Source organism: Poeciliopsis prolifica, unplaced genomic scaffold (genome assembly GCF_027474105.1).
Source record: "Poeciliopsis prolifica strain line A6 unplaced genomic scaffold, Auburn_PproV2 SCAFFOLD108, whole genome shotgun sequence".
In the NCBI taxonomy this organism is placed as follows: domain Eukaryota; kingdom Metazoa; phylum Chordata; class Actinopteri; order Cyprinodontiformes; family Poeciliidae; genus Poeciliopsis; species Poeciliopsis prolifica.
Genome location: NW_026562483.1, coordinates 397,501 through 420,718, shown reverse-complemented (window position 1 = coordinate 420,718; position 23,218 = coordinate 397,501). Strand labels below are relative to the sequence as shown.

The following is a 23,218-nucleotide window of genomic DNA, read 5'->3' as shown; positions in this document are numbered from 1 at the left end:
AAGGGAGGGTCAGTGGAGTTGAGCCTTTTTTCATTCAGTGTCATCAACAGGAAGAGAAAAAGGCAGGAAGAAACGACATAGACGATAATTGAATTGACGTCGATAATTTTAATTTATCGTGCAATTAATTGACTTATCGTTTATCGCGACAGGCCTATGTCTGCGCTGACGAAGATCCGCTCACGCCGGACACTCTGAGTGGCTCCAACTGAAGGCAGAACAACCCGTTTTCTGAGCTGCAGCGATTCGTGGCTGCTGGATGTGAAGTGGCTCATTGTTTCCTGCAGTGGCTCAGTCGCCTCATATAGCGAAGCTACAAATTAGCGGGCAGGCCTCTGGAGCCTATTGTCTCTGGATGAAACAAGCTGGTCGCAGTCATGCAGCGACACACACTCAAAGCCTCGGGTCCGACCGCAGGGCTGATGCTGCGCTTGTAAAAATGACCAGAATGGAGGATGACAAGTTCAGGGAGAACAGTGTGTGCGGCAGACCGCAGCTGCTCTCCTTCCTCTGAGTCCTGATCCTGCATGAGGTTAGGTCCATGCAGCTGCAGGAGACGCAACTAAAGCCATGCAACATGATGTAACCCGTCAAAATAAAAGCTGCAGAACTGCATGATAAGAAAAGACAAGAAGAGAAACAAAGAAAACGGAGAAAGGGGAAGAAATGTTCCCATATTTCTGTTAAATCCTAAAACAAGCATCCTAGCTTCATCTGTTTAGTTGAGTCTGACACACACACACACACACACACACACACACACACACACACACACACACACACACACACAGCAACATCTAAACCCAAACAAGATAAACCTCCATGTTTGCAGCTTCATCTCAGTAACATAGACAAGCTGCCAGGGTTTGGTGGGATCTTTAATTATCGTCTTCAGCCTAAATCATGTTATGTTCATTGTCTCCTTCTGCTTCTTTTCCTTTGGTGGAACCCAGTTTTCCCATTTCCTGCAGCAGCTTGCTGAGATTTCAGCCCACACTTTTCAGAAAGCACAAAAGAAGCAAAGACGACAGTTTTCTGGAAGGAGAATGGTGAAGCAAAGGTCAAACTAAAACAGATCTGAAATTATCCTGCAGGCTAAGACTGCAGGCCGACTGCTTTTAGCCTAAAATCCTGTCTTCACTGCTAATCCCACGCATTCAGGAAAACTCGATGGAGGACGATCTGCAGCAGGACTTCTACCTGAGAGGAACAGACTGTTCTGCTTCAGATCTGCAGACGGAGACAAGGAGGAGGAAAACTCCGTGGCGGGCGTCCGTGTGTTTTGTGTTTGTTTCTGTTTGTATGGGGCGTATAAATATATTCGTACAGGTTTTCAAGTGGCTTTGTGGTGTTCTGGATTTAGACGAGGCCTGGCTGAATCTCCTCTCACCCCATTCATGTGGCGCAGTCCGCATTTCTGCTGAGTCTCACTTCTCCTATAGGCTCTACCGCAGCCAGGCGCACAGTCCCACTCTGTTCAGTCTGGTGCTGCGGCTCACTTCAGCTCCTTTTCACTCAGCTTTTATAAAAACAGCAGAAACGTCTTTAAAGCTCTTTAAACTGGTGAAATGTCAGAATCCGTCCGGCGTCGACTGGATTGGCCGTTCTGAGGAACCAGAACCGGCTCCTCTGGGGATGTCGGAGCAGGATAAATGGTTCTGGGTCGAAATGTGAGCAGAAAAGCCTCCAGGGGGCGGAGCTTAGCCACAAGGCTGCAGGTGAGAGCCGCAATCCGGCCACCATGATGCAGAGGGAAAAACAACCTGAAAATGATCTCTAACATTATTAAAAAATATATGTTCAAAGCCTAAACAGTGTGTAAAATCTAATCTGAATTATTGATACAACATCCTCTCATGAAATCAGTGGGAACCTCACAGTGCCATTGCAGGGGGCTGCAGGAAGCGGCATGGATGAAAAAACAAAACAAAAAAAACACTTACACAAAATGATTCACTGTAAAGATGGTTTGTAGTTTTCTTGCAACCTGAAGTGTGAAATAAACTTCAGTGGAGTTTGAAAACTAAATATGTGTAAAGGTTCATGTCTGGCTGAACGATGCGCCCAGCTGATTTTATTTTCTGTTTTGGGGGGTTTATTGTGATCCATACGGGGCCCAGAAGAAAATCTTTGGGATCCTCTGGGTTAAATTTCCTGTCAGTTTTTCTCTGGAAGTGACACAATGGAGAAACTAACCAGCCAATCCTGTGTGGTTGCTAAGGGAAAACGATCAACATTCAGCCAATCAGCGTCGAGCACTCAGACTATAGAAGATCCCAGAAAGTTGTGGGTTGCCATGTTTTATAAGCTTTAACCTCCACATCGCTCTGCTCTTCACTTTGTTCTGGTCATCAGATGCTAATATTTGCTCTTTGCAGATAATCAGTTCTTAACATTGCTCTGGTTAGCATAATGCTAATGCTGCTCTGGTTAGCATAATGCTAATGCTGCTCTGGTTAGCATAATGCTAATGCTGCTCTGGATAAACGTTGCTAACATTCTTTTTGGTTTTGCTGGTGCTGATGTTGCCTGTGAGTTTCTGCTGCTGTTTTAGTGATAATGTTTGGCCGGTCTGAGCGCTAAAGTCGTGTTTGCTGACTCAGATCTATGAACATTCATATCTGGAAGATTTATGCAGATAAATCCAGACAGTTTGCTTGGTGTTAATCAGCAGAACCTGGTTCAGTCCTGACTACAGAGTTAAACTGATGTGATTATTTCAGCTGTTATTAGCTGATTCTCTGATTTTTGTTCAGAGATAAAGTTCTATTATCTTTTGACACCAAGTTAATAATTAAATCCTTTATATTTTGCAGGTTACTGAACATTTAACTAATTTACTATCGCTGTGATAGCGGTGTTTCTTCTGGATCCAGGATGGTTTTTATTTAGACATGGGCTTTGTTGCCTGTCTTGTTATTTTGCTGAATGAAAAATTTCATGTTATTGTGGAACTGCAGACATTTTCTTACTTTTCATTTGAATCCTCATGCTGGACTAGGAAGGAAAATCCCAACAAGAAGTTTTTTCATCAGCTGCCCCTGGACTCCATCATGAGTACAGAGTAAAAAAAGGTTGGTATTCATTCAAAAACCACAATTGAGTGCAATAAAAAAACTGCAGCCATGCTGACTTCATAAATGCAGGTCTGACAATGAAACTCAGATAGTTTCATTGCAGAAAGCTGCAGTCGTTTTGTTCTGATGGTCATCAGAAGTCGACTTCTCCGTTAGCAGCGTGTTGCGGCCCTCTCTGCTGCCACTAAACGGTTAAAGCTGAGCGAGAGTTGCCAGTCGCAGTGATAGTGGTGTTTCTGCGCGAGCTGATCCGGCTCCAGGATGGTTTTCATTTAGTCAGACGTTGGCTTTGTTTTCTTGACTCATGATGTCAGAGCAAACGGAGCCATTTAGCCCCTTCCAGCCAGCAAGTTACGCCACAGTAACTTAATGACAAACAGGCAAACCATGAGTTAGGCTCTAAAGGTCACTGCATGAAGCTGAATGAAAGTCTTCTGAGCTACAACATTTTCCACAGTAAAATGTGCAGAAAAAGGTTTATCCTAAAGAGATCTTTTTGATGTTTAAAACCTGGATGTTCACTTATGCTTTGTGAGGTTTTCACTCCACTAGTTCAGTGATTTAAATGTTCACATTATGAAGATAAAGTGGATGAGGTTACAGGACTCTAAGGTCTTCTTTCTTTGCTCACATTTGAACCCGTTGCTGTGCAGAAATCCCAGCAGCCTTTGCGGGAACGTGTTGATCCGACACAAACGAGGCGGCAGGACGGGTTTGTTTCTGAGGGACATGAAGTCCACGTCTGCAGCATTTCAGTTGCTGTGACAGCGACAGCCATTCATGTGTGTGGCTGTTTATAAAATGCTGATTACATCAGGGAAATAATAACAGTTTTGGTTCATTTGTAACAATAAGGCCTCCTTTAAACAGTATTAATCACAGGAGTCGAAGTGGAAGAAGGATGAGGCCCCACATGCACCGCTGTCCCGTACAGATAAGTGCAGCTCTCAGGTCCCATGGATGCCTGTCTGCGTGCGTGTGTGTGTGTGTGTGTGTGTGTGTGTGTGTGTGTGTGTGTGTGTGTGTGTGTGTGTGTGTGTGTGTGTGTGTGTGTGTGTGTGTGTGTGTGTAAGCAGACATTAACCAGTCCTTCCCATGTAGTTCGTAGCCATAATAGTGACCAACAAAGGGCGATAGCTCCGTGGACCTCCAGAGAGATGGAGACCAACTGAAACGTTCCCACTGACCTCCTGGCATTAAACACTAATCACAAATTAGTGTTTAATCAGTGTAGGAGTGTATGTGATGCTCTCTAGTTCAAAATAGATCTTTCGCTGTGCTCTCACTGCTGAAGATCAAACTCAAACCACAAAATCCTCAAATGAACATAAATTCCTTAAAACATAAGACTATATAAATTAAAGCCTTAAAATATTCATGAAAACACATTTCAACTATTAGGAGCAGCTTAGAATAAGTACAACAATTGAAAAAATTGGCCTTTAAGAATTGTACAATGTTTTCAGATGCTCTAAAAAACGGATCTATCAAACTTTCCTGTGAATAAAACAGGAATATTTCTATGTTCCCCTAAATTATTGATAAACTCTCATTTCCAGAACTATCATGAACCGTCTCATCTTGTGACCTGGATGTTACACTTCAGTAAACATCAATCTGTGTTTATTTTCATATTCATGACAGAAAGACCTTCCTGTTATCTGATCAAAGTCTTGCTCTCGGTCACCTTCTCACAGCCCAAAGAGCAGAAAGCTGTTTCTTTCTAGTAGCTTCTTCCATCTCTGTTCTTCACTCAGTAACAACATCCACACCGAGGAGTGTTGGTGTCAGGATGACCCGGTAGCTCTTCGCAGCGGTGCGTTCATGACTGGTTTTTTAATCATCCGATTTCTTAGTGCATCTCTAAATACCAAAGTATTACTAATCACTGGGTTGAACTGCTGAGGAAAGGCTCTTATTTACTTCGCTGTGCTCTCACTGCTGAAGCAACACATTAGCTCTTACACAAAAACAAAGCAGGAAACCAGAACCAAACTGCCAGCGTTAAAAAAATCTTGTTGGAAAATAAATCATGTGAAATAAAAGCCAGATCGTTCGTTCATTCTGTCAGAATGGAGAGAAAACACGAGGCAACAATCAACAAAAGCTTCTTTTTCCTTTCATTCAGGCAGAATGAAACTCATGCTTTTCTCTCTTAATCTCTCCCGTCTCCTCCTATGTCTTCATTTCTTCTCGTCCTTTTCCTGTCTTTACCTGTTAGTGTCCCACTCCTCCCTCCTCCATCCACCTCCTGCTGTCTCTCTTTTCTCCGCAGCTCTCGCTCCTCTGCAGCTTCCCAGGGAGATGAGTCTGTTTTCGATTAGCGTTCTCATGTAAACCTAAATTGTGATTAAACAAATGTTGCGTAAATGCGTTTGGACCTACAGAGTATCGAGTTTGTCTCTTCCTAAATCAGCAAATGTCCCGGCTGCTCACGCACAGCCGGGACAGGAGACACATCTGCAAGCAAACTAAATATAAGACATATGCATCTTAGGGCTGAATGCACATGAGCAAACAGCTTGATATAGACAGTAGATTCATACACAAACACAGCCAACTGCACAGATTACAACATGTGGCCTCAATCAGAGCCTGTAAGTCTGCAGACGCTCCTGGACACACGGACAAGCGAGTTGGACCTGGACATGTCCACTTCCTGCAGGAGTAAGTGGGTCAGAGGAAAACTCTGACAGTTGCACAGTAGGTTTGTGTACCAGCAGCTCTGCGGCTGCAGCCGCTGTCCAAATCACCTTTATTTGTGAGGAGAAATTACAACCACATGCTGAATCTGAGCTATTTAAGGGCAAACATAAAAATCTCTTGCCGTATAAAAAACAACTGGCTCAGAGCCCCGCGCAAACCGTAACAGGGTTTAGCTTGAGGCAAGCTAGCAGTGGAAACGTTGGGTTTAAACACAAACAACAGATTATTGAGCTAATTCAGGGCGTCCAAACGTTCTGCCAGGTGGGGCAAACATGCACATTACACTCACTTTAGTTTTTTCAAAGTTAAAATGATTCTTTTTAAACCTCTTGGCCAGTAAACTAAACATTTTGCTATTTTAATTTGACAAAACACATTTTTGAGGAAAAGGAAGAGTACGTGGATTGAAACTTAAACAGGCTTTTGTGATTTGCCTTGTTAAGAGAAAAGCATCCAGTTTGTAATTTATTCTGGGTTTAACTGAAAAAACCCTCTATTCTTAGCAATAAACAAACCTCCCCCTATAAACACGTACTATTTTTAAACAGATTTAATGAATTCATTAAAAGCAAGTTTGGCTTCAACAAAATCTGTTTATGAGTAAAAGTCACTGATCATATCTATTATTAAATAAAAAGCAAACACATGGTTCCTTTGATTTGTTCCAAACATTTTCAGTTGTAAAAAGATTTGAATTTATTGGACTAAATGAAAAGCCTCCATATGCAAACTCTAACTGCCTGGTTGTTTTGGGTTTAAGTCACACAAAGTCTATTTTGATAGTAAAAACACCAAGTATATTTTATACATATCAAAACGCACAGCAGAAGCAAACATCCGAGGGCCGTTTCAAACTTTTACCCGAAAAAAGTTTACAGGCCACAAAAGCCTGCAAATTAAAAATCCAAAAATCGGTTTTTCTGTTTTAGTTTTACCTGCTGAATGATTTTTAATAAAATCTGTAAACAAAATATAAAATCTTACCAAGTATTTCTGTCCAGTTTTGATCTTGGTTCACTTAAAATAAGGCAAAACTATCTTCCACGTAACTATTCAGGAGCTTTTATAATATTGGTGAAGAACCGACATCTCCGCTGGCAGATTGTTTTCCTTACAGGAGAAACATCTTGCTGTGAGTGAAATGATTTGCCTTTTTTAAAGGTACTGGCTCCAGACTTGGTAACACTTTGTTTTTTGTCATTAAAGATCCAGAAATAAAAAGACCTCCAGATTTATTAAAAGAAAACAAACATTTTCCAAATTATCAATTTTGGAAACAATTTCAAAATAATTTGGCCAACATGTAAATTTAGCCAAAAGATTTTTTTAACCATAAACAAAACTTGGGAGTGTTTTGACATTTACAGATTGTGAAAGTGTGCAGCTGTTTATTTACTCCAAGTTCTGTTTGCATCAATAACATTTTAGGGCTATTTGTAATTTAGCCCTAAAATAACAGAAGGATAATAAAAGAAAAAAAAACTTGAGTTGTTTTGGCAGACACAGAAATCCTCTTCTGCGCCATTAAATATAAAAATTATCCACTTATTTCTATCAACTATGTATTTTATCTATTGCATTTAATCGGCTATTAAATCGTTTTAAATTAAATAAAAACACAATAGCTGTTGATGTGCGAGCTGAGAATATATCTCGAAAAACAAACAGCTCTCACTGTGAAACTCGAGACCCGCAGTTCACAGCAAAGAATCGTTAAAGGAATCAAATCGCTCATCTGGTTAAGAATAGAAGAGCAATATTCATCACCCTTTTGTTATCCAATTAGTAATTGGAATAGAATTATTTATTTCACATTACTTTTACAGATCAAAGTTTTCTATCCGATTAATTAAGGGCCCTTTAATTCATTCACCCAAAATGGAAACGAGTTTGACAACATTTGATCTTTTCCATCCAACCTGATAAAAGTTTCAGGGTCAGACGATCAACGCTTCTGCAGATTGCTTGTTTTAGTCTTTATAAGGGGAAAGTTTAATCTTTTTGCAGCAGAGCAGATTAGATTAGTCATTTTTCCTCCACATATAGTCGAGGTAAAAAGGTCACCTCCACCACAGAAGAACCTGTTTATGTTAAAACATCTCATTTTGTGCGGCTATAAGGACCAAATCACTGCATATGTTACAGAATATTCATCATTTCGGTGTAATTAGAAAAGTATTTCATGTCCAGAGTCTGATCCGGCCCCAGGCTTCCCGTCCCTCTGGGCCCCTCACCGACCAATCACACGTAACCCGAGGAGAACCAAGTTGCTCCATGAGAGGAGCTGGCAGCAGCCCAGCGCAGCTCCGCCTGCACCAACATGCAGCTACAGAGGAGACGCAGCGGGACGGGATTGGTCCAGGTCCGGTCCGGTTCCGGTCCAGGTCTGGTCCGGGTCTGGGTCCAGGTCCGGTCCGGATCCAGGTCCGGTCCAGGTCGTTGTTGGACTGGAGACAGGTGGTGAGGACAGCGTCTCTCAAGCTCCCAGAAGCACCAATTCAAGGTTAATATCCAAACAACGCTCTGTGTTTACACCAGGCCTCATGCAGCGCTCAGTGGAAACGTCCTAGTCAAAGTTCAAGTTCACTGAGAGTCTAAGGATGTTTCCCTTCCTGATGGTCCAATCGACCCGGTTCTACTGGAACCAGAACTCCATCATCTGCTCCACGTCCAACCAGCCTGTTCCCCTCCTGGCCTGTGGGGGCGCTGCACCAACAACCACTGCAGGAAACGACACTAAAACCTCTGAAGACACTGAGAGCAACTTCCTGTTTCACCAGATGAAACAAGATGGAGGCGTCAGAGTTTAGTGATTTCTCTTTAGTCTTTGGCTGAAGACCAGGAGCCATTTCTGCTGCTAGCGCTAGGCTAACATGTTAGCTTTGGTGTATTTACCCAGAATGCCCTGCACTTTAGTCCACTTCCTGGTTTTGGAGCGGTCAAACCGAACTCAAGTTCACTTCAACCAAACCCAGACTGAGGTTTGGAGGACCAGAGGTCAGAGGTCAATTAGCATTCACACCTGACCAACCGGAAAGGACTCGCTAGGGAATCGGACTGGAGTTGGATTAAGGAACCTCTTAAAAGTGCTGGTGTAACTCAGGCTTGAGGACTCTTAAAGAGACGGCGCTCTCTGAGGGGAAGCAACCACACACTGCAGTGGTTCCTGGTTCTGGGTTCTTTAGCTAGAACCTGGAAGAACTCCAGGTTCCATCCTGAAGTCATGTTTTTCCATTAAAGTGGGAAGTTTTCATGTCTTCATGCTTCATGTGTTGCTTTGTCCAAGCAGAAAAATGAAAGTTCATAAAGGGGTAAGGCAGCCAGAAACATGGCGGCCCCTCCTCCTGCTTTTCTTTCCCTGGTCGGCGCTCCAGCTCCTTTCCTCTCCAAACCTCAGACCACACGGCTGTAATAGGAGGGTTAAGAGGTAATTCCTATCACACTACCATCATTTAATATCTAACCGAGGCTGACAGGGAGGAAGGCTGCAAATCCAAAGCAGAAAGCCAGCAGCAGCCCCATCCCTGTTTCACGTCCTTCTCTACCTTCAGCTTCACACAAAGTTTCTGTTTTACACCTATAATCACCTCTTCCTGAGCAAAAGAGGAAAAACTGTCGAGTTTTAGGAGAGAAAATCAGTAAAAGTGATGGAGAAGAAAGTCCAGAGTGTAATTTAAATTCTGCTGATGGGAACGTCGGGATGTAAAGAACATGAGATTTATGATGTTAAGTTTGGATCGCATTCATCGCTTTCCGTTCTCCTGAACCGTCCGTGGAGATCCGAGCTAAAAAGGAGGAAAATCCGAACGACAGAGAGCAGTTTCAGGTTTTATGGAAGAACAACGCAGCAGCATTGTTTCTGCAGAGCACCGCGCCGCACGCAGGGGGCGCTGCAGAGACACCGGCGGGTCCAGGTTCACTGGGTTCAACCAGCTGGAGGCTTCAGAGACATCTTCACCCATCCCACAGATTAAGCTCATAATCTCAGAGATTAATAAACCAACCTAAACACACCGGCAGCATAATTATTCTAATTTATTCCAGTAAATACTAACAGTAAACCTACTTTATAGCTGCAAAATTATATTTAATTAATTCAAACATAATGAGTGAAAAAAGGTCAGAGAAGTTTTACTTTAGGTTGATTTTATTAAGAAACCAGCATGTTTGTAAGTGAAAGTGTGATGTCATCGATGACATAATCTCTAAAATCAGAAACCGGTTACTGTTGAAAAGTTGAAAATATTTACTCTTCAGAATTATGAGTTCCTATTTCTCTATGAATAAAAATAATCACTGAATAAATAAACAAAATCAATTTTGATGAAAAAAATAACTATAAAAAACAAATAAGTAACTTAAAAAAAACTACATAAAAAAGAAAACTTAATTAACGGATACAAAATCAAAAGCATAATAAAAATAAATGTATCAGTTAGTCAATTAAAAAAACAAAATACTAAAAAATGAACAAAACAAATAAATAAATACCTGTGAATAATTCTTAAAACTGTCAGCAGCATCAACACACACACACACACACACACACACACACACACACACACACACACACCTGCACAAACACACACACACACCTACACACACACACACACACACACACACACACACACAGGAATAACTACAAAAACAACCACAGAGATCCAGATTGCGAAACCAGTAAAACCAGTAAATAGGTTCTTCAGCCTGAGCTGACAGAGGAGAAACCAGGGGATGAAGAAAGAGATGAGAGAGAGAGAAACAAAAGAGAAGAAGAAGAAGAAGAAGTGGGAGGCTTTGCTGCGTCACTTTGACCTCTCTGGAAAAATTCCAGATTCCCAGACAGAATCATTCAGGCCAGAGGAGCGCGGCGCGGCGGCCATGTTTGTTCACACAAACCATAAACAGGGGAACCATAAACAGGGGAACCATAAGGAGGGGGAACATAAAGAGGGAGAAACATAAAGAGGGGGAACCATAAAGAGGGGAACCATAAAGAGGGGAACCATAAACAGGGGAACCATAAAGAGGTGAACCATAAAGAGGGGGAACCATAAAGAGGGGAACCATAAAGAGGGGAACCATAAAGAGGGGAACCATAAAGAGGGGGACCATAAAGAGGGGAACCATAAAGAGGGGGAACGATAAAGAGGGGGAACCATAAAGAGGGGAACCATAAAGAGGGGGACCATAAAGAGGGGAACCATAAAGAGGGGGAACGATAAAGAGGGGGAACCATAAAGAGGGGAACCATAAAGAGGGGGACCATAAAGAGGGGAACCATAAAGAGGGGAACCATAAAGAGGGGGAACCATAAAGAGGGGGAACCATAAAGAGGGGAACCATAAAGAGGGGGAACCATAAAGAGGGGAACCATAAAGAGGGGAACCATAAAGAGGACTCACACTCGGCCCAATTTGGGGTTGGACTGGAAGAGCAGCTCTGGGAGGAACTGCAGCTTGTTTCTGTTCAGGCGTCTAGAGGGACAGAAACAACATGGAGGTTAGGACCAGATTCAGGTGGACCACACCTGGACACACCAATCAGATCACAGCGCCACCTGCAGGTAATCAGCGCTTTAAAACTCCTCATCGTCACCTTCCTCCTCAGATAAGACTGAGAATAAACATTCTGTTGGTTTGTTTTGGGAAAAGCTGGATGAAAACCAAAGAAAGTTGAGGGGATGAAAAACTTCCTGACGTTATTAATGCCTGACAGGATAAGAATGTGAGCGATGTGAGTTTATGTTACGCATTTCACTGATAAAATGCAGAAAGGTTTAACACACACGGCTCCAAAATACACCAATTCAACTCAGGGAAAATAAGAACAACCACAAGATTACATCAGCTGCCTGAGATGAGAAATTTATTTTTAAAAATCTATGTATGAAGTAAAATAAGAATACTAATAATTCATGTTTGGTTTGTTTTGGTTCACTCTGATTTGGTAAAACAGAGAAAAGTAAGACAGTAAAGATGGAGGACAAACAACAGCTGAATTGCTGAGGAGTTGTTATTACCTCATGCACCTGAATGCACCATGAACACTCAGCTTTTGGGAAATCCTGCCTGGTCAGCACGGTCAGCTTAAAACCCCAAAAACTGCAATCCTTGAAATTAATTAGCTTAATTAAAGAAAAACATCTTTTTAAATAAAAAGCTTTTTGAGGTGGTTTTCAAAAATTAGTGCAGTTAGCAAAGCAGCAATAGAGAAGTTTTATGGAGTCACATGAGTCATGTGACCCACAACAGGAAGTTACTACTGGCAGAAACAACAAAGAAGATGCCAGGAAATGGTAGGAGGATGATGGGTGCAACTTATGTTTTAATAACTTATTGCTTGAATAAACTTATTAATATGACTTTAATTTATTTTCTTATTTATTAGAAACAGCAACTACAAAAATGTGTATTTCGACATTAGCAGAACATTGACAAAGTTTTGTCTGGTTTCGAAGCACTGGATTTAAACTCACATCCTTGAATTAAAAATGTTTCCATTGGGTATATTCTATACTTTACTCCATCCAGGAGTTGAGAGAACATTGGATTGAATTTTACCCAGTCGCTAACATTTAACCTAGCTAGCTCTACTGAAGAAGAAGCTGCGCTACAAAGCTAACCGGAAAAAGCAGGTGCTGTCAACAACCATCCTCGACTGTGATAACAGACGTGATAAGCCAAACAATGTCTTTCCCAGCAGTAAAATATTTTTAGCATTCAACTTGTTCCAACTTTAATTGGTAAATATTTGGAGGCGTGGCAGACGCAGACTGAGCGCTAGTTTTTAAAACCACAGGCAAACTCTGTAGTTTTAAACGCTAAAACAGCAGAAAATCACAACTTCTCCGCCTGTTCACCGATTAATTTGGTTGAAATTTAGCTCAATGACAGAAATCCCAGATAGAGAAATAAAGGGAGATGAGAATCATGGAGAAATGCATAGAAAGGCAACAATCTGTTTAGTTTTTATTGATCTGATATTAAATGTCATATTTTCTTCAGCTGGAATGAGGAAATCATTATGTTTAACAGAAACAAAGGCTTGTAAACCAATCTGGGTGTAATTAATCTAGATATTATGTTGAAGTGACAGAAACTATTTATCATGTATCAAATGAAACTGTATATATAGAGTGTAAGTTTCAGCCTTTTTCCAAATGGTATTCCTCAAAACGTTTCACAAATACTTCACTACTACAATCTGGAGAAATGTTTCAAATGTTTAGTGAATTTACTAAAAACAGAAAAACAAAAATCACATTTATAAAATCTATCCCAGAGCGAAAAGTTTAAATTTAAAACATTTTTGGCAGTTTCCTCACAGTTAAAGTGATTCAGGAGAAACAGCAGAGAGAAGAACTGAAGAGTTTCTAATCAGTAAATTTAGCCACAAATTAAGTTTTTAAGTGTTTTATCCGAGAGCTGCGGCTCTTGCAGCATAAAACATGTCAGATGTTAGAGATGCGTCTTCTCCAGGTTCCCATGTGAGCAGAAGATAAACGAGGACAATGCGAGCAAAGGGAGTGAGCGCATTATCAGCCCGGCTTAGAAATGAGGCGTGGATGGGAAAAAGAGACGCAGGGCGAGGTCACGAGGTCACAGGGTCGTGGCGTTGAGTTAGTGTCGGAGAAGGCACAGACACAGACCTCTGACCTCCGAGACAGAGAGAAAAATCATCCTGGACTTTCACTGCGATCCAAACAGAGACAACAACAAAGACTTATTCACTGTTTCTGACTGGATAACCTGGTGGGAGAAGTTACTCCGCATGAAATTTAAAAAAACAAAATATTAACAAACATTTCTGTCCAGTTTCTACTGCAAATACCTTACAACATTTAAAATATGACAAATCTAACTTACAGGTAACTTTTCAGGATGATGTAGGAGCAAGTTTTAAGTAAACAGTTTCGTAATGTTGATGAAAAAGTTCTAGCAGATTCAGGATTTCCTCCAGTGTATATCATAAGCCTGGCAGCCACCAGACTTTACTTGCTCCCCACCAGGCTTACAAATTTCTTTCAAAAGTATTTTTTATGTTTGCCTTTTTAAAGTTGGTGTTTAGGTTAATAATATATTAATAATATATTAATATATTATTTTGTTAATAATATATTGCCAATAACACATAACTGCTAAGTCATATTTTGAAATTTCCTCTGACATTTAAATATGTTTAACTCAAAAACATGGCAGCCGCTGGCGAACTGACCGCCAGGCTTAGCAAGTTCTCTGTGAAAAAAGTCTCATATTATTTCACTTTTATCATGAAAAATGTCTCATTGTAAGTAAACTAATCTTCTGGAGGAACTGGTACATCTGTCAAATCAACACTAAGGAATTATTGATGTAAAAGCAGCTCCTATATCTTGCTGAACTCAAATCCAGTAATTATTTGAACTTGACAATGTGAATGAAAATAATGCAGAAATGTTGTTTAGCTGATGAAACAGTTTTTATGAGATAATTATTTGGTTTAAATTACAGTAAAGTTATAACTCAACTCAAAACTAAAGAGCGATCAACACTAAAAAACAAATAATGTGTCTATTGCTGTTAAATCAACTTGGTGAACCCTAAAAATAAAATAATATTCTTGCTGACTTTCAAGTTAAACCATCTTTTCAGCATCTTTATGAGGTTTATATCAACCTCCATCTTTTTACAGTTCTTAAATTCAGACTTAGCTGAGCGCAATTAAACATTAAAACCAGAAAAACTTTGATTGTTGTAGTTTTGACCCAAAAGTATAAAATATTTCTCCTCATCTTCAGATCAGCAGCTGATCTCCATTTACAAATAAAACCAAAACATCTACAGACTAAGCTATCTGAAATATGTGACTGTTTAGTTTTTACAGTGATAAACGTGGATTCAGCCTCATCCAGCAGGTGTGTGTGTGTGTGTGTGTGTCTGTGTGTGTGTGTGTGTGTGTTGTGTGTGTGTGTGTGTGTGTGTGTGTTGTGTGTGTGTGTCTGTGTGTCTGTGTGTGTGTGTGTGTGTGTGTGTGTCTGTGTGTGTGTGTGTGTGTGTGTGTGTCTGTGTGTGTGTGTGTGTGTTTGTGTGTGTGTGTGTTTGTGTGTGTGTGTTTGTGTGTGTGTGTGTGTGTTGTGTGTGTGTGTGTTTGTGTGTGTGTGTGACTCTGAATCTGCTATGTCAACAAATCCAAGAGCAAATCGCTGAGCAGGAAACCGAATACGGAGCCCTGCAGAACTTTTCAAATCACCTAAACTTTTTTCCTGTCGTGTCACTTAACTACAGTGAAGGATGAGAGCCACTGGGAAAAAAATAAAATAATGTAATCTTCTGAGATCAATAGAATTCTGAAAAAAAAAAAAACTTTGGAAATTGAGAAACAAAATTCTGAGAAAAAAACCGTTGAAATGTTGAGTTTAAATTTGGAATGATTTTTTCCCCAGCAGTCCTAATCGTTACAAATGCTGCGTTCACACCAAACTTGTTACGAGCATCAAAAACGCGTCTGATGCTTGGAGGTTGAAGCCTGTGCACTTTGAATGCAGATGCCTGACATGTTGCTCTACACTAAACGTGTTTCTGGTTTACTTTCAGAGTCTGAGTGGAGGCGCTGCGCGGGCGCCCAGACGCCGCTGTTTTCCGTTGCCGGCATATTTCTCAGACATGCTGGATGCATCAAGTACTCACAACACTCCACACTCTTCAAATTGCGCCACGCTAGATTGCTGAGGCGCAGCTGATGCGCAAAATGCATTTGGTGAGAATGCATCAAAAAACGTTTCTCTGTTTTAATCCGACCTTTATGTGACATTAACTCAAACAACATCGTGATGGCAGCATGAAACAAAACAGATTGTTGATTATCAAAATGTTTTAACATATAAAAAGTGTGGAATGCATTTCTATTCATCTCATTGTGAGTCAGTAATGGTGGCGCTGCGTCTTCTGGGTTTTTCCGTTCCAGAACAGTCCTGCCAGGTCCTCTTTATTTCAGGGTGTCAGTAAAATCCAGCAACAAAAGAAAGAGTTCAGGGTGTGAAAACTTACAGCCTCTCCAGCAGCCTGAGGTCCTGGAAGGCTCCTCTCTCCAAGACGCTGATCTGGTTGTCCTCCAGGTGGCTGCAGCAGACAAAACGGCACAGACACCATTAGTATTCATACCCCCGGAGAAGGAACCGTTAGTTTTCACATTGCACTCAGCAGAGAAATGTCCCGTCTGGCTGCAGCAGAGACACTTCACCGGCTGAGTAAACAGAGAGTCAGCGGAGCGAACAGATCTGCCACCAACACTCTGTGCATAACAAATGTTTTAATCTAGTCAGCCAAAACAAATAATTAACATCCAATTCTTTAGAGCAAATTTCCCCCATTTGTCTCAGGGCTTTCATGTGGTTCCTGCAGACCAACATCTCCAGCGTTCCTGTCCCGGCTCTGTGTGGGACGCGCCGCTAAGGTTTTCCAGATGGAGCCGACCGAGCAGAAAGAACGTCTCAGCGACGGCAGGGTGAGGATTTCTGTCCTATAAGAACTAAAAACGAGGAAAGAGCAGAATTGAAATGTTTTAGGAGATAAAAACGAGGAAACAGAGGAACTGAAATGGGTCAGAAGTTCTGTCAATCCGTCGGGGGTAAATTAACTTGATTTCGCACTTTAAATGTTTAAGTTGGTCTTTAATGGTTCCATCGTTATGTTGTTGCAAGTTGGGGTATTTTTGTGTAAATTTGTTCAATTCTGCAATATTTGGGCTGAAATTGTCTCACTTCTGCCCTCTGTGGTTCAACTGTGGCTACTGCAGTTGAGTTTTCCTATTGGTAACTGTGGTGGGCGTACAACTCAACGCTCAGGCATAACGCTAGAAAGTCTCTAATGACGGAAAAAAGTAGCTGGATTTATTAACAGACACTTCATTTTTTCTTGTTTAAAGTTGTTAGATTTGTTGGAGGTCACTTTTTTTTTAAATTCCCGATGTGCCACTGGTTCTGGTTTTAAAAGAGAAACCAAAGCGCAGCGTTGTGTGTGAAACTACATCAACCGTCCAGCTTTTCACGATCAAACACCGGTTTTTATTAAATTGTTTGGGATTTTTGAATCAAGTCTGGAAGAAATTTGGGATTTTGAGACTGCTAGAGATGCTATGCTAACCGTAGCGTTAGCAGCAGCTGCAGCCAGATGGGAAACTGCTGGATCCTTTTAATGCAGCAACTACGTGACGGGGCTGGAGATTCCCAGAAAGCAACAAACAAGAAAAATTCTTTTTAATTTATATTAATGAGAGGAGGAGCAGAAACACCAAATCAATTTCATTTATCTGTCACCGTCTTTAAGCTAAAATAATTCATTTATTCACAGCATAGAAAACTAGATGAAGTTTTCCTCTCAGTCTGAGTCGTGACTGATTAAGTAAGAATGCTTTTATTTTGTAAAGTTGCTGACTTCACAACACAAATATTTTTATTCAGATTTAATGCTGGCACGTTAAAAACCACCCACCGATGTCCAGGATAACAAAACAAACGTACCTAATTTCATCTCAGGTTAAAGATCAAAGTTTTGTCATGAAACCCAAGTCCGAGTCTTTATCTCTGGGTTTCACTGTCACACGATTCCTGGCAGAGTTTGGTGCTCAGTTTTTGTTCGTGTCTCAATGATCAATAAATCAATTTATTACACAATAAATTGATTGAGTTAGATTGTTTCCTCTTTAACATAGCTGAAAAGACGAACAAGCCACTAGCTTGAACTTTATTATCCTACCTGCACCCTTTTGCCTGTTGTACCTGTCTAAGCTCAATATTAATGGTTATTAATGCAAATTGAATTAGACTTGGTGTTTTGAATAATTAGAATAATTACTGTTGAAACCAGAAGTTTACAGACATCAAATAAAAGAATTTAATTTCCCTTGGATTTTATTTTCTGAGTCATTTCTATTTTCTAACAGCCAGAATAATCGTTATTATGTGATGACGATATGAATAAGAACAGGTGGATGAAGCTCCTTGATTTTGTTTTTATCTGTTGAACGGTTTTTGTTTGGCTGAATGATCGTTAGCTCTGAATCTTCACTTGGTGTGAATATTTTTGGTTCCTCGTTTTTCCCAGGATAACTCCTCCCAGATTGGAGGCGAACGTTGCAGCAGTTCATTTCTGACCACAAGAAACACACCGCTAGCCTCTCACAAACACACACCCACACACACTCCCCTCGATTGCCCCTCTCTCTCCACACCAACACAATAAAATCACACACTGTTTATTGTGTTTTACATAAAAAAATCAAATGAAGTGAAATAGTCGTTTTGGAGGAACTTGTCTCTCTCCTCTGTGTATTTTTATCTGCCGCTCTGGTTAAAACTGAACGCATGCAGCCAGCAGTGATTATAGTTATTAAAGCCCTTACACACACACACGCATGCACACACACACACACACACACACACACACACACACGCACACACCACACACACACACACATGCATGTTTGCAAACACACACACACACACACACACACACACATGCATGTTTGCATGGCTATCTTTGCGGGGACTTTCCATTGACTTAACAGCCTACACCTAACCCCAACCCTAACCAAAACTCAATTCACACCTAAGTCCTAAATCTGACCCTGATCCAAAAACAACCTTTCCCCTTGTGGGGACCAGGTTTCGGTCCCACAAGCAGCGGTGGGTCCCCATAATGTAGTATGAGTCAGGAACGGGTCCCCACAAAGTATTACAAACTCACACACACACACATTTTAGGCGTTTGCGCTGAAATAGTGAGAGCCTGTGAAGTGAATTAGGGCAGCAGATAAGCGTCTCGTTCTGCTGAGTTCAAATGTTTCAATGATCAGGAAATAAAATGAAGAACCAATCAGCAGCCACGTTATTTCACTGTGCCTCAGTTAAAACAGGAAACCGATGAATACAGACATTTTCAAGCAGAGCATTAGTTCACAGATCACGGTCCTGTATCTTTTACATCACCATGGAAACCACTTTATCTTTCACATTAATTTATTTAGTATTCTATATTTGTTGTTATAATGTGACAAAATATGGAAAAGTTCATTGAGTGTGAATACTTTCTTAAGCTGCTGTAAATCTGGATATTAAACTCTTTGTTCCTGTGACCTTTCACTGCCAACAGATGTGTAAAAGTTGTAAATCATCCTGATGCTATTTGCTGCTACGCTAGGTTAGCTCAGCTTGTAAAAGTTTGCAGGACACGTGCATCATCTCCGGACCTGGAAGCCTTGTTAAGACGTGGATCTTTTGGGGTTTTTAGGCTCGCAGAGGCCTGTTAGGTAAATATAGCAGTGCCTTAATTACTGCAGCATGGAGGCATGGAAGTACAGGTTGCAAGAAGGCATAAAAACATGAAGCAGAATATTCACACCTCCTGAACCCGAGTGAAACCAGATTCCACTGAGGATAAAATCCAAAAATTGGAATTACAAAAATAAATCTAAAGCTGCAGAATATAACTTTTATTTAAAAAAGTATTTTTTTTACACATTTCATTATATTATAAGAAAAATAAAATAAAGCTCTGTCTGTGCTAAGCAGAAGCTACCAATCAGAGGCAGGCGGTGGGTCTTAGCGCTGTCAATCATGCTCAACCAGTTATAAACACTGATGCAGGTAGAGAAACGATTTGCCTGTAATGGTAAGTTGTTAGCACATTTAGCAGTGAGTACATGAGGATGATTGAAAGCGCTAAGACCCGCCTCCTGGCTCTAATTGGTTGTTTTTGGTGCATTTCTTCAGATTTCAGCAGCTTAGTGAGGAGAACGAGATTATCTGCTTCACATCACATTATCATAAAATAGAGATAGCTTAAATATGCATAAAAAATATTTTTATAAAAGTTACATAAAGTGGCTTTAATGGAAACACAACATTAGAAAAACTCAGGTTTTCAACTGGTTTCTCAGTCGTATCTACATTTGTGTACTTAGAAAAAACTGTAATGAAATTTTTTTTACTTCAGATGATTATAAATATCTCGTTTACAGCCATTACCTACATGATTACCTTGAATGAACATGTTTATTCATTAGATTTAATTTAATTTATATTAATGGAAACAGAACAATTGCAACATTCTGCTGTTTTAATCATGTAAAAGTTGTAAAAGTTTTGCATCCATTTGTAAGGGAAATGCAGCAGCTTTTGTGAAAGAATTTGTTTTATGATTTCTTTGTTTTTTCCTAATCAAATCTGAATGCTGTGGTGTGCATTTAAATCCAGCCTGTTGTCTGGTTGCAGATCTTCTGGGTTCGTTGCACTCAGGCAGGTTGGATGGAAAACCAGCTCGTGATACTACCACCACTGTGTTTCACCATGGAGGGGATCAGGTAAAATTTGTGTTTCTTAAAATCCCAAGAGAACAAATTAATAAGAGAAAATGTGCAGAATGGATATATTTTTTTTTATGGGAGATTTATTCAGAGCTGAATTTCTGGAAGCTTCAGGATATTAAACTGGCAGCAAAAGATATAATGTGAATGTTATTAAACGTATTTCTGCCTGAAGAATGGTTTGATTTAAAGCAGGAAGATGAAAGATGGCTTCCAAATGGAGAAGCTTTTAGACTGAAAAATAAAATAGGGATAATTGTTTCCTGCAGGTCAACGTTTCCCTTTGGCTTCAAAGCCACTCAAAGAATCTATTCCCATTATTAGATTGTTGCCCAGATTATTTAGCTTTTAGAGATCAAACTGAACTTTAAGCACCTTTGAAGTTCTTTAATTGTTCTTTAATAGATCCATCACAAAGGTTTATTTGTGGAAAACATCAGATCTGCCATCACATTTCCCAGGAAAAATAGTTACTAAAAATGTTCTATTTTTAGTTACTGAGAAAAAAGAACCAAACTTACAGAATCCTGAGGTTCTTCAGTCCAGAAAAGTCCACTTTCGTAATTCTGGTGATGTTGTTTCTGTTTAAATCCCTGCAGAGAGAAACAGGAAGGTTATATATCTCACATGAAGCAAAGCAGGTGTTTGCTTAACATGGATTAAGTTTTAAAACTTAATCCATGTTTCTCATTTTCTCTGAAATGTGTTTAACTGAAACCTAAATGTGAAGAAACAGTTTAGTATAGTGCAAGTATGCAGGAAGTAAAGGTGGAAAATTCAGTGTCTGTTTAAAACAGTGAAATTTTAAACCTTAAACTTCCCTTTATCTTTGAGACAAAGGTAAGTTTTTATCGGTGTAGACTGATAGAGCAGGATGAAATCAAAAATGTGATTGCTGCACAAACATAATGTAACGTTAGATTTGGGTAATGTGGGAGAGTTGGTCGACCTTTTTGCCTTTAAATTTTCATAAATATCTTCAAACCCATAGCAGCACAAACAAAATTTGTGCAGCACAAAAATCTTCAAATCAAACTTTAACAAGATTTGAAGAAGGATGTGGGGACTGATTGACCTTTCATGACCTCTTGGTGAAGGTAAAGGTAATTTTATTTACACAGCAGATTTTAAGCAACAAGGCAATACAAAGTGCAACATCTACAAATGCTTCTAAAATGATAGTGGCAGAAAAAAACTTGCTGCACAAAAGCACATTTTTTAGTTATTAAACTAAATTTTGCTTTAAACTAAATATTTAGTGAGCTAGCTCTGACTTAACTACATATTTAGTTTGAAACTGTGACATTCATGCTAGATTAATGATATTTATAATTGAATGTACCTCATTTTTCTCTCTTATGACTAAATAACCAACTGACTTTCTAACTTCACCATCGGGCCCATAAACACTTGAGTATTTGAACATTAGTGACGTTTATGGCATTAATTTTTCAGCATGTCCATAAAACCCCGGGCTGATTCTGTTCTGGTACCTGTCCGGTTCTGATCAGCCTGGTTATGTTCTGGTGTTTTTCTGCATCTCTCTAAATGCAGTAGCGGAATGAGCGTGAGAACGGCCGGCACAAAGTTCCAGCCCACACACATGCACAGAAGCACGCTAACATGCTAACACAAACAGAGTGACGCCAAAGCACACAAACACTCCAACTGCTCTGATGGCAACAACATTTTGGGCAAAACTTCCAAAAACCCGGAGACGTGAACGAGGGAAACAGTCATCTTCTCCTTCCATCAACAGATTAAAAGCTTGTCACGTTTCCTGGACGCCATTGGCGCAACGGACACACCGCAACATGAACCGACACCCTGTGAGTGTGTGTGTACACACTGGCTCTCTGTAAAAGAGTCTGATGTTTATTGAGAGGAAACCAGAACACACACACAGTCGTGTTTTCGTGTCTTGAGGAGGCTTCTATTGACTTCCATTCATTTTCTACAGCCTAAACCTAAACCCTCACCAAAAAACAGCATTTCCCCTCATGGACCAGTATTTGTCCCCACAAGAAGCAGTGGTCCCCGCAACCCATCAATAAAACCAAACAATGGGTCTCCACAAAGACATAAAAACCAGGTTCACAGATACACACACACACACAACATGCTTTTCATAACATTTAGGAATCTGATTGAGGGCCATATTAGGTTTCAAAATGTGAGCTCTAACACAAGCCAAGCTGAGACTGGGACCCAGCCTGGCCCAATCCGGCCCGGCCTGACCAGAACCGGACCGGCTCCCGGCCCAGCAGGAGGTCCCGGAATGGCCCGGGTGCCTCCTGATTCCCATGCTAAGCCAACCAGCGGTCCGACTCCTGTCTCGAAATTCCTGGCGTGTTTTCCTCTCAAACGTGGCGATAAATCAGCAGCGTCACGCTTCGCTCGCGCCGCTTTCATCACCCTGATTTCCAAACACACATGACGCTGTTTCTGTGAGAAACTCGATGATCAGACGTGAATCGGTTTCGCAGCCAGATGGGCATCTGGTTCTGGTTTAAACAGCCGAATAATAAAAAGCTTTCCGATCAACCAGCCTCATGTTTACTGCTGCTGAACGTGACAGCAGCGCAGCTTTCACGTCTTCTCACAGCCAAAAATATCAAGACTACACTTTTAATTATTGCTTTGATTCAGGTCAGAACCAGAACCAGGCCCAGCTGCAGGTCTCTGAGGATTTGCACAACAGGAGAAACTCAATCAGATCGGTGAAGGTCAGAAACTTCAGTTTGATGGAGGCAGTTAGTGGCACTTTACTATATTACAGGGCGTCAGAGTAAAAGGGGAAGAATTCATGACAATCAACGCGGTCACACAACACTGCCGTGCACCACCGTGTCCCGACCCGACTCCAGTCCGCTTGTTTATAAAGTCCCGTCCAGTTGGTGAGGTGTGAATGCTACATGACCTCTGACCTCTGGTCCTCCAAACCTCAGTCTGGTTTGGTTTGAATGTGAACGCCAAGCGGACCACAGAGCGCTCCAAAACCAGGAAGTGGACTACAGTGCAGGGCATTCTGGGTAAATGCAACCAAAGCTAACATGCTAGCCTAGCGCTAGCAGCAGAAATGGCTCCTGGTCTTC

At 40.8% G+C, this 23,218-nt stretch overlaps 1 pseudogene; it reads right to left on the bottom strand.

Moving 5' to 3' along the window:
* The window catches only part of LOC129354339 (slit homolog 3 protein-like), a 184,987-nt pseudogene that overhangs the window by 147,861 nt on the left and 13,908 nt on the right, over window positions 1-23,218 (bottom strand).